The sequence below is a fragment of the Planococcus citri genome, chromosome 1 (assembly GCF_950023065.1).
Source record: "Planococcus citri chromosome 1, ihPlaCitr1.1, whole genome shotgun sequence".
Lineage (NCBI taxonomy): Eukaryota > Metazoa > Arthropoda > Insecta > Hemiptera > Pseudococcidae > Planococcus > Planococcus citri.
The window spans coordinates 45,839,937-45,854,923 of record NC_088677.1 but is presented as its reverse complement, the minus strand read 5'-3'; the positions used below and the strand labels follow the sequence as shown (position 1 = coordinate 45,854,923).

Sequence of the window (14,987 nt, the reverse complement as noted above, 5' to 3'; positions counted from 1 at the left end):
TTTTTTTTTGAAGTGTAGGTGAGATATTGGACAAAGTTATTAGATTACCTGGCGATATCTCGTCACCTTTGCGTAATTTTACAAAAATTTATTAAGTAAACAATCAAGTACCTGAGTATTGTTATTACCTGTACCTACTTATAGTGGATTTAATACATATTAGTTACATTTGCAAAGTAAGAGGCATAAATGCGTGAATACTTTAATTTTTTTTGGATACCGAAGTGACTGCAAATAATTTTTTTTAAATTACCTACCTATCTAACTTTTCGATAAAGTTTTTAATTTTGTATTGCTCAATTTGTACTTGAAAATAAAATACTCGTATAAAGTTCAAATCGACAATCTACTCTCAAAACGATACACAGAACGCAAAAGTTACAATGCCTTAGTGAATGGCGTCAAACTGGTGACTGGAGATTCTATGGTTGAAGTGGAGGACCACGTTAACCGGCAACATTAACTGTATCGTGGAAGATTTGTACATGTTTGAATTCAGTTTACGTTTTGAGCGTCGTACTGTTATCGTGATTATGTGTGTATGATTTCACTCTTGTGTTTTCGTACAATTTTTCGTACTCGTCGGTAATTTTGTTTTTGTTTAGTTTTTTTTTTGTGTCGATTATCGACATTGTGATGTTAAAAACTTTTGATATAAATTTTGTGGTAAGTTTTTTGTGATTTATTTTTGGATTAACATTAAGACGAGTTCTCATTACTTATTTAGTAAATACCTAGGTACTAACGCGGGAGAATTGGATTTTTGTTTGAATTGCCGCTTTGCACATTAAAAAGATGCACTTTTGAAAGCTCGACATTGCTTTTAAGAAATCCCATTCGTTGCCATAATAATCACTTAAATACATGTGTATTGTAGATATTCAGCTGTTTAGCTGATAATAATCCCTAATACTTACTTGATTGATAACAAATTCAGATTCGCACCCGCCAGAAAAAACTATCAAAAAAATGTCGGTTGCCTGCAATGTTTGTTGCCTAAATTGAAAATGGTCTTCGTTTTGTGAACTTTCATGATCAGACATATTTTTTGTCACTAGTATAGGTAATTTTACAGAAAATGTCTGTTGCTTTAATTCAAATCGGGCTCAAATCAACCGTCTACCGTTGTGAAAATTAATAAAATTGTCAAATACGTGAGTATAGATAGTACTCCTATATAAGTACGTAGGGTGCCTTGGAAAATTTTCAAAATTCCAGCCTACCTACTCATTCTGTAAATATGTACATACAAATGAATCAGGATTCTCCACTCATGCATGTATCACGAATATTCCGTAGGTACATCTTTAATTTGTTGTTACGTATTTCATTATGTGGAAATCAAGTAGGTACAGTGGTGACTCGTGATCAACAAGCCAGGCAATAATGTCTTACCACTAAAATTCAAAAGGTCATCAATATTTCTAGGAACTCGTATCACCTTGCGATTTTCAAAAACATATATTATCCTATTATTAAACCCACTCATTTGATTTTAATGTCCATTTTTGAAATTTTTTGAATGAATTGATACATTTGACAGTCCATTATTTAGAACGTGAACATTTTTTAGTACCTTAGCTAACCTACCATATGTATTTGTATAGTTTTTTTTTGTGCAATGTCCAAAATTATTTTCTACTTTTTTGAAAAAAATATTGCTTAAGTAGGTACTAATATGTTTTTAGAAAAACCATTAGAATTTATCTTTAAAAAAAGAATGAAATTGCCGTTCATAAAGTTATCACAAAATGTTATACTACATCTCACCTTACGTAATTTTAATCAGACCACCTAACACATTTTTTTTATTTCGCTCATTTTTTAACTAATAGTACCTATACCTATACACATTTTAAGGTTCTTAAAAAATCACTGAGCGCCTATATTTGAAGCAAAAAATGAAAAATTAATTTGGAGATTTTTTTAAATTTTTCTATTTTGAGGGTATGTGTCATTTTAGAAAAATTCCATTTTTATCGCAAAAATTTTAATGCTTCAAGTATGTTTGTTGATATTTGTAATTCAAATTTTTCTTCAAAAGTTCATTCCTGAAGAAGTGGAGAAAATTCTTCAAAATTTTATTTTTCTCCTCTCATATTTCCAACATGACCTTGTGATCGTCTAGTCTTTCTTCTTTTTCTTCTTATTTTTAGAGAGGTGGGAGGAGGGGCAGTACTTGTAGAATAACTGGGTAAGTGGTTACCTCTATCTACCTATGTTGTTCTCGTCTGTAATTTTTTTTAATACCAATTTTTTCAATAGGTAAATATTGCATTTTATTTTCCAAATTTCTTCTCGAATGTGACTCAATGAGTAATACCATACCTTTTATGCCAGAATTTTTTTTTTCGTTTTTTTTTGGCTTACCTATCAATTAATTCTGTTTTTCTTGAGGTTTCGAATAGATGAAAACAGATTGAAAAAATGTTTTCAACTGACGGAGAAATTATAAAAAATAAATTAAATCACATTTTCTGTTAAAAATCAACTTGCAAAAATAAAAATCATAACATTTTTTTAACATTTGAGCTTTTTTATGTCATAAAATTAAAAAGCTGAGAAAAACGCAATTAAAAGTATTGAAACAGATGTTTTTAAGAATTTTTAGAAACTAATATAGATAATCAGCTAACAAGGGAGGTGCGCCAGGTGACATGCACCGATTTTAATGACTCTTGCACCATTGGATAGAGGACATCAAACATAGTTTACCAAAAAATTTTCAGCTGCTGAAGTTGATATTTCGATTTTTCAGAGCAATTTTTCGATTTTCAGAGCAATTTTTCGATTTTCAGATAGCAATTTGTGAAAATCAAAAAATCGCCCTGGAGGGCTCAAATATTAACTTCAGCAGCTGAAAATTTCACCATGGGCTAGTCTCATGATACGTATTGAAATGTCCAAATAATATTGAAGGTTTTGGTATGCGACCTCCGCCGACTATTTTTGGCCAATTTTTCAAAATTGCAACGTGAAAATCAAAAAATCGCCCTGGAGGGCTCAAATATTAACTTCAGCAGCTGAAAATTTCACCATGGGCTAGTCTCATGATACGTATTGAAATGCCCAAATAATATTGAAGGTTTTGGTATGCGACCTCCGCCGACTATTTTTGGCCAATTTTTCAAAATTGCATTGTGAAAATCAAAAAATTGCCCTGGAAGGGTCAAATATCAACTTCAGCAGCTGAAAATTTCACCATGGGCTAGTCTCATGATACGTATTGAAATGCCCAAATAATATTGAAGGTTTTGGTATGCGACCTCCGCCGACTATTTTTGGCCAATTTTTCAAAATTGCAATGTGAAAATCAAAAAATCACCCTGGAGGGCTCAAATATTAACTTCAGCAGCTGAAAATTTCACCGTGGGCTAGTCTTATCATAGGTATTGAAATGCCCAAATAATATGGAAGGTTTCGGTATGCGACCTCCACCAACCATTTTTGGCCAATTTTTCAAAATTGCTATGTGAAAATCGAAAAATTGCTCTGAAAAATCGAAATATCAACTTCAGCAGCTGAAAATTTTGTGGTAGACTATGTTCGATGTCCTCTATCCAATGGTGCAAGAATTGTAAGTACCTTCTACATTTATTTTCTGAGGATTTCCATAATTTTTATAATTCTGCATAGGTACGCAAAGCAGAAACCATACCCTGTCCATTAGTCACATAATTATGGTGTGTTCACCAACTTATGGTATGGTTTACAAAAACGTGGTTTAGAGGGGGAAGGGAGTGCATTTGAAGTCCGACCAGAGTATCATTGAAAAGTTTAGGGTTCGTAGTACACAAAACTACCAAAAAAAATCAATATTAATTGCCATTTTTTTCTAAAAAAAAGTCCGACATACTAAGTATAAACACATAGTTTATTGGGATCTATTGAAATTCAGTAGGTACATACGCCCTCCCCTCCTTCGTGAAAAATTTATCTGTGAAAAAATAATATTAAATTGAGAACTTGAAATTTTTAAAAATCAGTTGTCTAATTGAAAATTTCCAATGAAGATTGAAAATTTAATGTACTCTCGGATTCTTCAGTACCTATATTCTCGATGTCTCGCCGTCTCGGGGAAATCATTAGGTATTCCCTTCAATTGGCTTCCCTGCAGCCCTGCAAAAATTAAATTAAATTTTGATGAATTATTTTTATCTAAATCGTATTTGTATTGTGCCTGTTATAAATATTAGGTTAATCGGTTCAACGAACTGAAAAAAAATCATCAGAATGTTTAGTTGGAAAAACATTGCCTATTAAAATTCAGACTGGCGCTAAAGAATGACAGCATTTTAAAATAGTTTCGCTATATTATGTATTTTTAATTTAGAAGAGGTGACGATTCGCGTAAAAATCTATTTAAAGTGGAAAGTACCTATTCCATGCTTAATTTGCCGGCGGAGACATATGAAACCAGACATTGACCATTATCCGTTGACATTGGACCATAAATTACTGCTTAAAACAACTTAGTTAAGAATCGTCGGAAACCAGTTTATCTACTTTTTCGCTTGGAATGTTGTCTTGTGAGGAAAAAATTAGTATAATCGACGCGATATATTGTTAATTGCGTAGGTGTCATGTTATGATAATCGATGAGTCTGGAATTAGGAAGAACTTTACACGTACCTACAACTACGTCCGATATTTTTCCTTTTAGGTTACCTATCCGTATCTCTATCTACCTATTACGTTATCGTTTACATAAAAAATTTTCAAGTGTCATATTCGCGCATTAAATTTATTGAAAATTGTGCTCAGGTGTGTCATGAATATGCAAATTACTTTTACCATCTTCCTTTCCGGAATTAGCGGGTGGTAATTTGCTCGAATAGTAATTAAAAGCTTGAAAATGCCGAAAGTTGTCCATTTATACAGAGTGCCGGTATTTTCTAATAAAAACCTTCACGTGTGTGAGATTATGTAATAGTTGAAATGTTTTGACTTCTGAATCGTATTTTGTTCCATTTTTAATTTAGGTGACGATCGGTTTTTGAGTTTACCTCATTCGCGATATAACATATTTCCGGGATGAATTCTTTTCTCAATGTTTTTACCAGAATATTTCATTTTATTACCGTATTTTCGTAAATTTTTCGTTTTGTCGCGTTTTTGTATGTACGTATTTATACCTATACAGGTAAGAAATTATTTCGCGCCTATTTTGATACAAGTGGTGGAGAAATTGTCGGTAGATATACCTACTTTGATTTTTTTAGGTCATTTACAAGACAAATTATATAATAAAATTTTTATCGTTTTTTTTTTAAAAAAAATGTTTGCGTAGCAAACCACCTGAATTCTCCATAACTGATGTCACTTGATTTTAGATATAATAGGACCAATACAATCGTCATATACATGGTGCGCAGAAATATCGTGTACCTACCCTTAAAAAAGTTTTCTGCTAAATATTTCGGTTGGTCCCAGTGAATGATAATAATGATAGCACATGATTGATTGTGAGACTGAGGTGATAACATTCCACCAATCATATGCATCTATTTCACGTTGCCAACCTATATAGTAATAATGAAAAACTTTCTTTGGGGTTCACAATATTATTGCGCACCCTGTAACCACATTTCTTATAGGTAGGTACCTAATACCAAATACTTTACTGATGATGCTTTAGTGCATAAGTGCAACGAAGAAATAATCAGTAGGTATGGTTGTGTAACGATATTTATGGATATGGATTATACTAATCTACTCGTACGGCTGGTGACTGGCTCGCGCATTTGATCCTTTAAAAAATGGCCATCCATTTTGAAGGGATTTTCCATTTTTGGCCTCTAAATTCATCGAAACGGTCACAAGAACAATCGTTTTGAGTTATAAGCACCACGTTTTTCATTTGAGCTCTTTTATGGAATTTTGAGAACCAGAAAATTCAAGTAGGTAAGTATAGATTAAAATCACTCAATCGATTCGAGAGGACGAAAATAGAACATGAATCAAACGTCAGCTTTTTGCTCTAATTTAATCAAATTTTGACTTTTTTTCATGGAGAAGGGAGTATTGGGATTAAAATTTTCAAAATTGAACTGTAACCCCGGAAAATGGACCCAAATCACATAAATTGAAATGCGAGATCGAAAAAGTTGGGTTAAACCACAGTTCAGGTTTCTTTTTCAATTTTTATAAAATTTTGATTTTTTTTATTGGAAATCGAAGAATTCAAATAGGTATGAAACTCGGCTCTTGAAATTCCGTCAGATATGACATATTTTCGGAAGTTGCTTCCGTGTTGATGGGAGAAGGTCAAAGAGCTTTTTTTTGATGAAAAGAGATTCGAATTTATATTTACCTAAAGAAGTTGCATTTTTCTTCTTACATGGCTTAAGTGTAAAAAAAAAGAAAGTTTACGCTAAGAAAAATAGTTTGAACCACATTTGCAGCCAATATAATTGCAAACTGTAACATTTTTTCCCTTATAGACTACGTCGTCTATATAATACATACCTACCTATATGTATATGTATCAGTTATCATTCAATCGCATCAATCACTTCCGATTAATCGGAATTTTTCTAGCTACCTATACTAAACAAGTGCGCATGTATGATTGGTTCAACAAAATTATGAACTGCTCTCTTGATAATTGACTAAGTACCTATACATACTCAAAATAAAATTCTAAATACAAACGTAATTACTTTCATCTTGCCGTGTATCCGTCTGTATACCTGCCTGTTTCATAATTTCCTGAATAATTGATGAAGTTAGCAGCGTAACAACAGAGATATAAGGAAAACGGGATGTTTCATGTTAACATACCTACATATAAGCTTAGGTATCTATCAAAGGAAATGAACATTTAACTAGTTTTATTTAGGTGTGCATGTGCAACAATGATCTCCTTACAAGTACGCCAACCTATTTTAATTAAAAAGTTATAATTTCTGAGAAATTCGCGTGAATTTTAACAAGAGGATTGAAATAAATAGGTATACGATATTAATAAGTATGTACTTACTTAAATATGTATAAAACTCTATTAATATCTACATAGACATAGACATAGCTAGGTATTTGTATGTACTTACTTTCGCTTACGCACCTATGTATTTAATCTTCAAGATTTGACAATATTGCGTTCTACTTTGAGCTTTTATTTCTAATTCATAAACTTAAAAGTCAAAAGTCGGTACACGATTAAATGGGCTTTTTTATTACGAGTACATATAAATTAAGTACATATAAAAATTTTCAGGATATCATTTGAAGACATTTACCGCGCATGAATTTAGGTAGGTGGGCACATCAAATTATGAACAATAGGTACATCTACATACACAATGCAATATGTAGTTGATTTGATTTATGTTACTTTTCACGTTGGAGTACCCAAATATCATACCTCACATATTACTCAAAGGTAGATATTAGGTAAACAGAAGCAGAACATAAATACTTACGAGTATAAGAATTCCGCTAAAAATACGCGTGGGCTCAATTCACAATACTCACAGTTAATAATTCGCACGTATTTTGTTCAAATTATAATTACCTACTCGTGAGGGTAACCGCTCGTATAATGTGGAAAAAGATGTCATTTTAAGATGTGCATAAATACTTGCAACCACGCGTATCTGGACTACCTTGAACTTATAGACAGTGTAACTAACTTATCTACCCTATGCGATAATACTCGTATACTGTAGCATTAGACATGTAGACCCTGAGTCATAAATAATCGACTCCATGTAGATACCTACTTACTCACTGTTTCAAAGTGACTTAGAATCCTTATTTTCAAATTTTTTAAATAAGGTATCTATTTCACGATTAGATTTGAATATGTACGGTTACCTACTTCGGGAAATTGTAGAATTTTATGACATGAGATGTCAAGTCAAGTATTATACACATGCTATATTAGATAGGAATTGTATCTAATAAAGTAATAATTGTATCAAATCACTCGGATAAATATTTCCTTATGAATAAGATACAACGTTTAAATACGATTTTTTTCGAGCGCTTTCCTATACCAGACCTTGTCTTTAAACGTATAGAATAGGTATGTACCTATTATATGTACGTAAGTTTGGCTAGGTACATACTTGGTTGTGTGACTACATACCTATATTAAATTGCACTATTCCGAACGATTTTCCAAATTTTAATTTTTCTATTTTGTTCCACTATTTTATAGAAAGGTTGGTATGTACCTTATCTATTTTTTTTTTGACAGATAATGAAAGTTGTTACAAATATTTTGGTGATCGCGTGATTTTGTGATTAGAAGCAAAAATCTCGATCATAGTTCTTGTTGCATTTAATAGGTATAAAATTTTGTTTCATTTTGGGGAGGGGAAGGGAAAATATGTAGGTACGTTGCTCTTAAATTGTATCTTTATTCTACGTAGGTACCTACTTAGTTGCTTTTATAGGTGTCCAATAGATAGGCAACATTTTTCATTCCCAATAGGTACTTCTAGTTTAGTTATATGTATGTTACATCTGAAATAGTATATTATTTTAATTTCATGTGAGAGGAAAATAAATGCTGAAATTTTTTAAAATTGTCAATTTTGAATTTTTAAACTTGCGCAGAAAACAGTAGGGAGGAAAATAACTATCATATGAAATTAAAGAAAATTCAACTGCTACTTAATCAAGATGCGAGACGCCCAGCATTATTTAAGTAGGTACCTACCTACCTACTAAATGACCGTTTTCAAGTCAGAAACCATACGATAGGTATTAATAGTGTATAGATGATTCTACAGCATGTTATGAGAAAAATACGACTTGTCTATGATTTATTCCGAAGGTAACACCTTTCATAGGTTTTTCGATGGTCCAGTCAGCAGGACAGAGCGTTTTAATTATGCAATTAATTGTTTAGTATCCTTCGTCTGAATTAGTTAATAGCAAATGTATACAGCGGCTTCGAAAAATATATTATTCAAAATTTATTTATCACGACAATGAGCCGATTGGTTGGTAAAAGTATGGTACGTAAACGTATATGGTGCTACAATAAATCATAATTCGTGCAACAATGAAAGATTGTCCGAAAGTGATCATTAGTTATATCGGTACGATGAATTGTTATCATTTCACTCGATCCTGACCTGACAGTTTATGATAATTAATGGTAGATGGATGTTCAAATTTTAATGATCACCTACCTGAGGTGTAGGTAAAGATGAAGAACATATGTAACGTTCTTAATGACACAAAAAATTTGAATGTTTGAATTTAAAAAGTTCTATATAGGTAAACCTAATTTAAAAACCGAAATTTAAATGGTCATTTTAAAAAAATGTACCACTTACACACCTTCTTTACTACATACGGTACCTATTTTTTTTTTTTTTTTTTTTTTTGATTATTTTTTAGGAATATCTTTATCAGGCAATTATCTTGATTTTTAAATTGCGTTCACATTAATTGAAAACTTACCTAGGTAAATAAAGGTTTTCACGGGTTCAGGATTTTCGAGATGGGTTTGGCCTTAATCCCTGCGCTTATGAACCGTGTAGGCAACCCAACAACGCAAGTGCGTTGCTCACTTGTTTCATAACATTACCTATCAGCATTTAGTTTCTTTTGACTGCTGATCAATTTTACTTAATGCTTGGCGAAATTCGATTTTGTGATAAGGATTGAGATCGAAATAAGCGTGTTAACGTATTAACAATATGTGCCTGGTGCAGATGTTAATAAACTTGAATTATTGGTATTTTTACATATCAGTGATACCATTTACCTACAGACATGTGTGATTGGAAGTTGAAATTTCTCAATATGGAACTGCAAACGTGTTCAAATTGTACATACTGTTCTGCTTTTTCTCAGGAAGTTGTCGAAGTCTCGCTGTGAGTACGAGTAAAAATGTATCTGGAATGATACCGTGATTACAGTTAGATATCAGCTATGTGCATTTTCTCGATTTCATCGTGCAAATTTCTGCTTAATTGCTTATTACACTGAATTTAATTGTGTGATATTTGCTATTTTCTAACTTAGGTACCTACCATTCTCTTCATAAATACCTAGATACCTACCCAGACCTGTGTACTATGCAGTGGGCATGGGCACCATCTTCCTACTTCTTTTATACGGCGTATTCTCACTCACCAGCGTCGTTTTGAATGACCTGCCCAAGCCTTAGCTGATCGAGCCGACGCGTTGGGCGAGTTCGAGTAAAGAATAAAGTAATGGACAATCTGATACTGAAGAGTGAAAGAAGAATCCTCAATTCCTGAAATAAACCATCATCGAATAGTAATTAAGCCAGCTTAACGGCTGCCAAAGTTGATTTTGTCGTCTATGGATGGTCTCTCTGGGCAATACCTATTCGAAGACCGAAACATACCGAAAGGCGCTACATCAGATGCAGAGTTTATAGTGTTTAATCACTTCTACTTTCACTTGAGGGTCACTGTCTGTTAGTTGGATGTAACCGAACTTGTTTTCGATAACTTTCTATGCATGAGTTTATATGTATTTGTTTGATTTTGAATCTCATGGTGAGCGACATTAGACGTAGGTACCTAAACTATTTTAGATGAACCGGTAATAGACATGAATTAACTGACGTGGTATAACTATGGTGTGCATCTAATTACCGTTTGATGAAAGATATTCATTGAGAATTAATACGTTCTTATTTCATGTCAATTAACGCGTTTTTGGTGAAGACGATCCTAATGCAAAAGTGAATTTGGATTCTAATTCCGCAGCCACGGGAAAATCAAAAATTCTTCCATTGCAGAACTGGTGCTTCAAGCTCGATATTCTTCTACACGACTTCATGAAAAATATTCATCGCCAATATACTAAAGAGAATATAACAGCTTTTTTATTATTTCAACGAGGTGGGTTTGGAATACAGTTAACATATTACTTACCTCGGTTTGGTTCTTCACTTACATGACTAAGGTATCACAAATAGATAGATGCGTGGTTGAAAAAAAAACAACGGTTTTTCGAATAAATATCTACTTGATTTTATTTGTACGTAATATCCCGGTGGCCGGTATGGCTTACATGAGACACTGAAATAAAATCGAACGAATAAAACTATAAGTATCCAGGTAGATATCTATATGTACTTAAATAAGCATCTATCGACGTGTCGATCGAATTTATTAAGTAGCACCGTTATTTCTTTCTAATTACCTACCTATGTTACATGTTCTTCGGTGTCCATCGTACAGCTACCTATTTAATTAACACGTCTATATGCAAATGTACCAATACATTCTAACGTAGGTAGGTATCGAAAAAGAAAGTAAGCAAATTGTTTCCAGGCTTCGAAAGAATTAAAAGTTAGCTATTATTTAATGTTTGTATCATCCATCTATTTTCTGCGTTTAGAGGTATAGTGCATGGTTATGTTCATTCGAAGTTAAGATTTGGATTTATTAATAAACATTTTCTCCGATACCTACCTATATGGAAGCATTTAAATAAAGTCATTCGAAAATTATGATATTTCATTAGAGCGCGAGAAATATAATATAAATTCAAAACGGCAATATTGTGGATATTTTATCCGTTACATAAACGACATACTCGCGTTTTTACAATTCATTATCTCCATCACGTTTGGATATAATAATTTATTACGCAATTATTGAAATATCAACTTTTGATTTGTTTCTTTATATTAATAATTTTGCGAATTCATATATCGAGCGCCTAAATGTCATTATAAATCATTCCATTTTTGAACCAAAAAACGCATCGGATTAGCATATAGATACCTTACCTACCTAGTACCTTACCTATACTGCCTTCATATTTAAACTTATTTATTTTACAGATTCTTTTAGCGAAATTCAACCGTAGAACGTTCTTAAAACGTACCTATACCAAATTATTAGTACCTAAGTACATAGGTACCTAGGTGGGTATAAGTAATGTGTTTTGGTAGTGGCACTATTATGTCATTCTTATTAATTACACTACTTCAAAAGTATAAGAGCTATTATCTTTGTTGTTTCTACCATTAGTCGAGTCACCCTTCCTGGGTGATTTTTCTTTCCACTTTAAAATACAAAAGCTTAATTATGTTTATTAGTGAAACTTTACTCGTGGTTTATATCCTACTACACACTAAGTTGCTTCTCAAGATGCTCGAGATTGTCTTGTTTGCGAGTATCTCTGTATAGTCTGTATCAACCGGATTAATTCTCTATTTTTCCCCCTATCTTGTCTGTACGAAATATTAGCTACGCGTTTTGTAATCTTTACTAAATTTCAGTTGATGTAGTTGTAGTTTTCTTGTAAATTATAATACTTAATTTGAGAAAGATAAAAGATGTAATATGTAAGTAGTATTTTTATATGCTGGAGTAAAGGATGCTTGGGAATTGCATGGTTACAGATGCAGCAATATGGATGTCGTTTGCAATACAATTAACTTAGGCACCTTACCTATCCTGTTTAACCGAATTCTTTTTACCAAAGAGGTAATTTTGACAAGTTCGAGAGTTTCAAAAAATTCATTTATTTTGATAAATTTAACATTTTCGAAAGATAGGTATACCTATTTTTTAAAAAAATGCAATCATTATGAAAATTGTGATAATTTTGTAAATTCAGACAAAATTGAAATACATTTGATAACTTGAAAAATTCAACAGTTTAAACCAATGAGGACGGTAATTGGTAATATTGATTAATTTCAATTTTGCGACTTGAATATCCTGAAAATGTCAACATGTTTTCGTGAATTATGGCAATTTTGAAAAAGAGCATGGCCCTAATAAAGTACCTATAGATAAAATGGCTCTAAACTCGGATTTCGAAACTAACCAGCGGAAGTTGTTCATCTCTATGATCTGAAACCTATTATGTATCGTGAAATTTTTTACACCACCGCCTCACCCTTAAACCCTACCCCCAAAAAGGGATGAAATTTTAAGTAGTCCATATAATTAAATTAATAAGTATGCGCTGTACTGGCCGCTGGAAGGAATACATTTTGTAATGCACGTGCACGTACGTAGTGGCCAAGAATCATTTAAAAAATTATTATTTCAAAATGTAGTAGGTACCTAGCTCAAATTCATTTTAGAATGAATAGGAGCTAATCCGATAAAAAAAACTCAAGTTCAATTTTGTTCATTTTTTGTACTTGGGTATAAGAAGGTGTTGCTGGTAGACCTGTAGATATGCTCACTTTGTTTTACCCAAAACACCAAATTCTTACTTTTTTTTTTATAATTCTCGGCCAACGGGGGCGTTTGCTCTCGTCTGCGTCCCCGGGCTTCATCCAGAACATAATTATGTAGAAGTTTCCACCTCTTCCTCCCCTTTCCTATTAAAATTAGAACATAAATTTGGATTTCTAATAAATGACCCGTGCAAGTTTTCCATTAGATATCAGTCTACATATTATAATATGTACGTATTTTCGAAAATTATTTTCGTCCTAATTGCCATACACACAAATTGCCAACTCTTCCTTGTCTTGTACAAAGGAACGTGAAATGTATTTTGTAAATTCATGTACAAAGGTCACAACATAATTTAACAACTAAACGAATTTGTACCGAAACAGAAAAATCACTATCATGGTAAAGTTTTGCGGTCATTGCAGCGAAAGATAACGATGATGACACTAATTTGTTAGAGTCTCGGCGGAGTCGCCCGAAATTTAATTTTATCTCTGCAAGATTTACATTTTGCGCGTAAAACTTCTAACCAAGTTGGATGGAGATAAATTCATTGTTGTCTGTGAAAGGAATTAAAGAATAATTGACTTGTATTGCTTTTAATGGGAAGCGTTCACGATGTCTATGGTTAACTGATTTCGCTTTTCGTTATGTTTATTCACGAGTGAGTTTTATGAACATCAAACGTAGTCCTAATTTACCCCTTTCAAAGACTAAGCCTTCAGTTTGCGTCTTATGGGCGCGAGTAAAAAGCGAAATTCATCAAAAATATATCGTATCTACGATACCTACCTACCTACCTACCTACCTACCTACCTACGGAGGCTACGGAATTTATTTGGTCGTCGAGCACATTTAACACTTTAAAATTATAAACGATTCTGTTTACGCGTAACAAAGTGTTTAGGTACGAGTATTTTGAAATATTCAAGTGTAGCTTTAGATGTACTGTACACATAGGTAGGTATTAAGAAAGGTAGGTAGAATAATAATGAGTCTCGGAAACTATTTTAAGAGCAGGTGAATATATTTCTTAAAGACGAATATAAAGGAAATGTCTTAAAAGCTCTTTTACAACGGCGTTAAGTTAAATTAGTTTATCCTCGGTTTTACTAATATTAGTGTATTTTCCCTGCAAGAAAGGAGGCGCTCCGCTAGACGCCAAGATATTGAAACGTGTTTTGTTGCAACACCGACTCTGCTGCGATGCCGCATGTAACATCATCTCTCTAGTCTCTTTGGCCCTCTATCTCTTACTCCACAAAAGAAAAGGGTCCGTTCGACTGCGGGCTTGTAATTTTGATCATAGTTTATGGAAGAAAGCTCGAAATGTAAGAAAGGGTTTCGCGTAGTAGTTTGCCAACATTTATGGACAGTATAAAGTTCTATTATTATGAAAATTACTTATAATGCGGGGGATAGATTCGAAAAGCAGGTTGCTCTGAATTATTTTATCAAAGCGCCTACATCGCGTTCCGCAGGAGGAGGGCAGCAACGCAGCACTCTACCTATAGTGTGAAAGAAAACATTATTACACAACTTTTTTTGCGTGAAATGATTTCTTTTAATTTTATCAAACGCTCGTAGCTTTTTTTTACGACCACCATGGCGAAATAAATTTAAAAAATTACTCAATTCAAAGTTTTAAAATGTTATTTTAAGGCGGCTGTAGGCATGCAACGGTTACGCCTGTAAAATTTATTCGCATTTTACGTTCGTTTTGGATTTTTAATTAAAATGGTTCGCGTTAAACAGATTTTTCGTTTTGTAAACTAGTATTAATTCTGTCAGTGTTGATGAAGTTGACCGCACCGAATTTAAAAGCTCCGAATTATAGAGAAT

General features: G+C 32.8%; 1 protein-coding gene across 2 annotated transcripts in view; it reads left to right on the top strand.

The window, feature by feature from the left end:
- Positions 1-407: 407 nt before the first annotated feature.
- LOC135832273 (mucin-2) overlaps positions 408-14,987 on the top strand; it is an 88,933-nt gene continuing 74,353 nt past the window's right edge. For both annotated transcript variants that reach the window (XM_065345419.1, XM_065345420.1), the window contains exon 1: positions 408-666. The gene's annotated coding sequence lies outside the window, so the exon portion shown is untranslated. The remainder of the gene's footprint in view (positions 667-14,987) is intronic.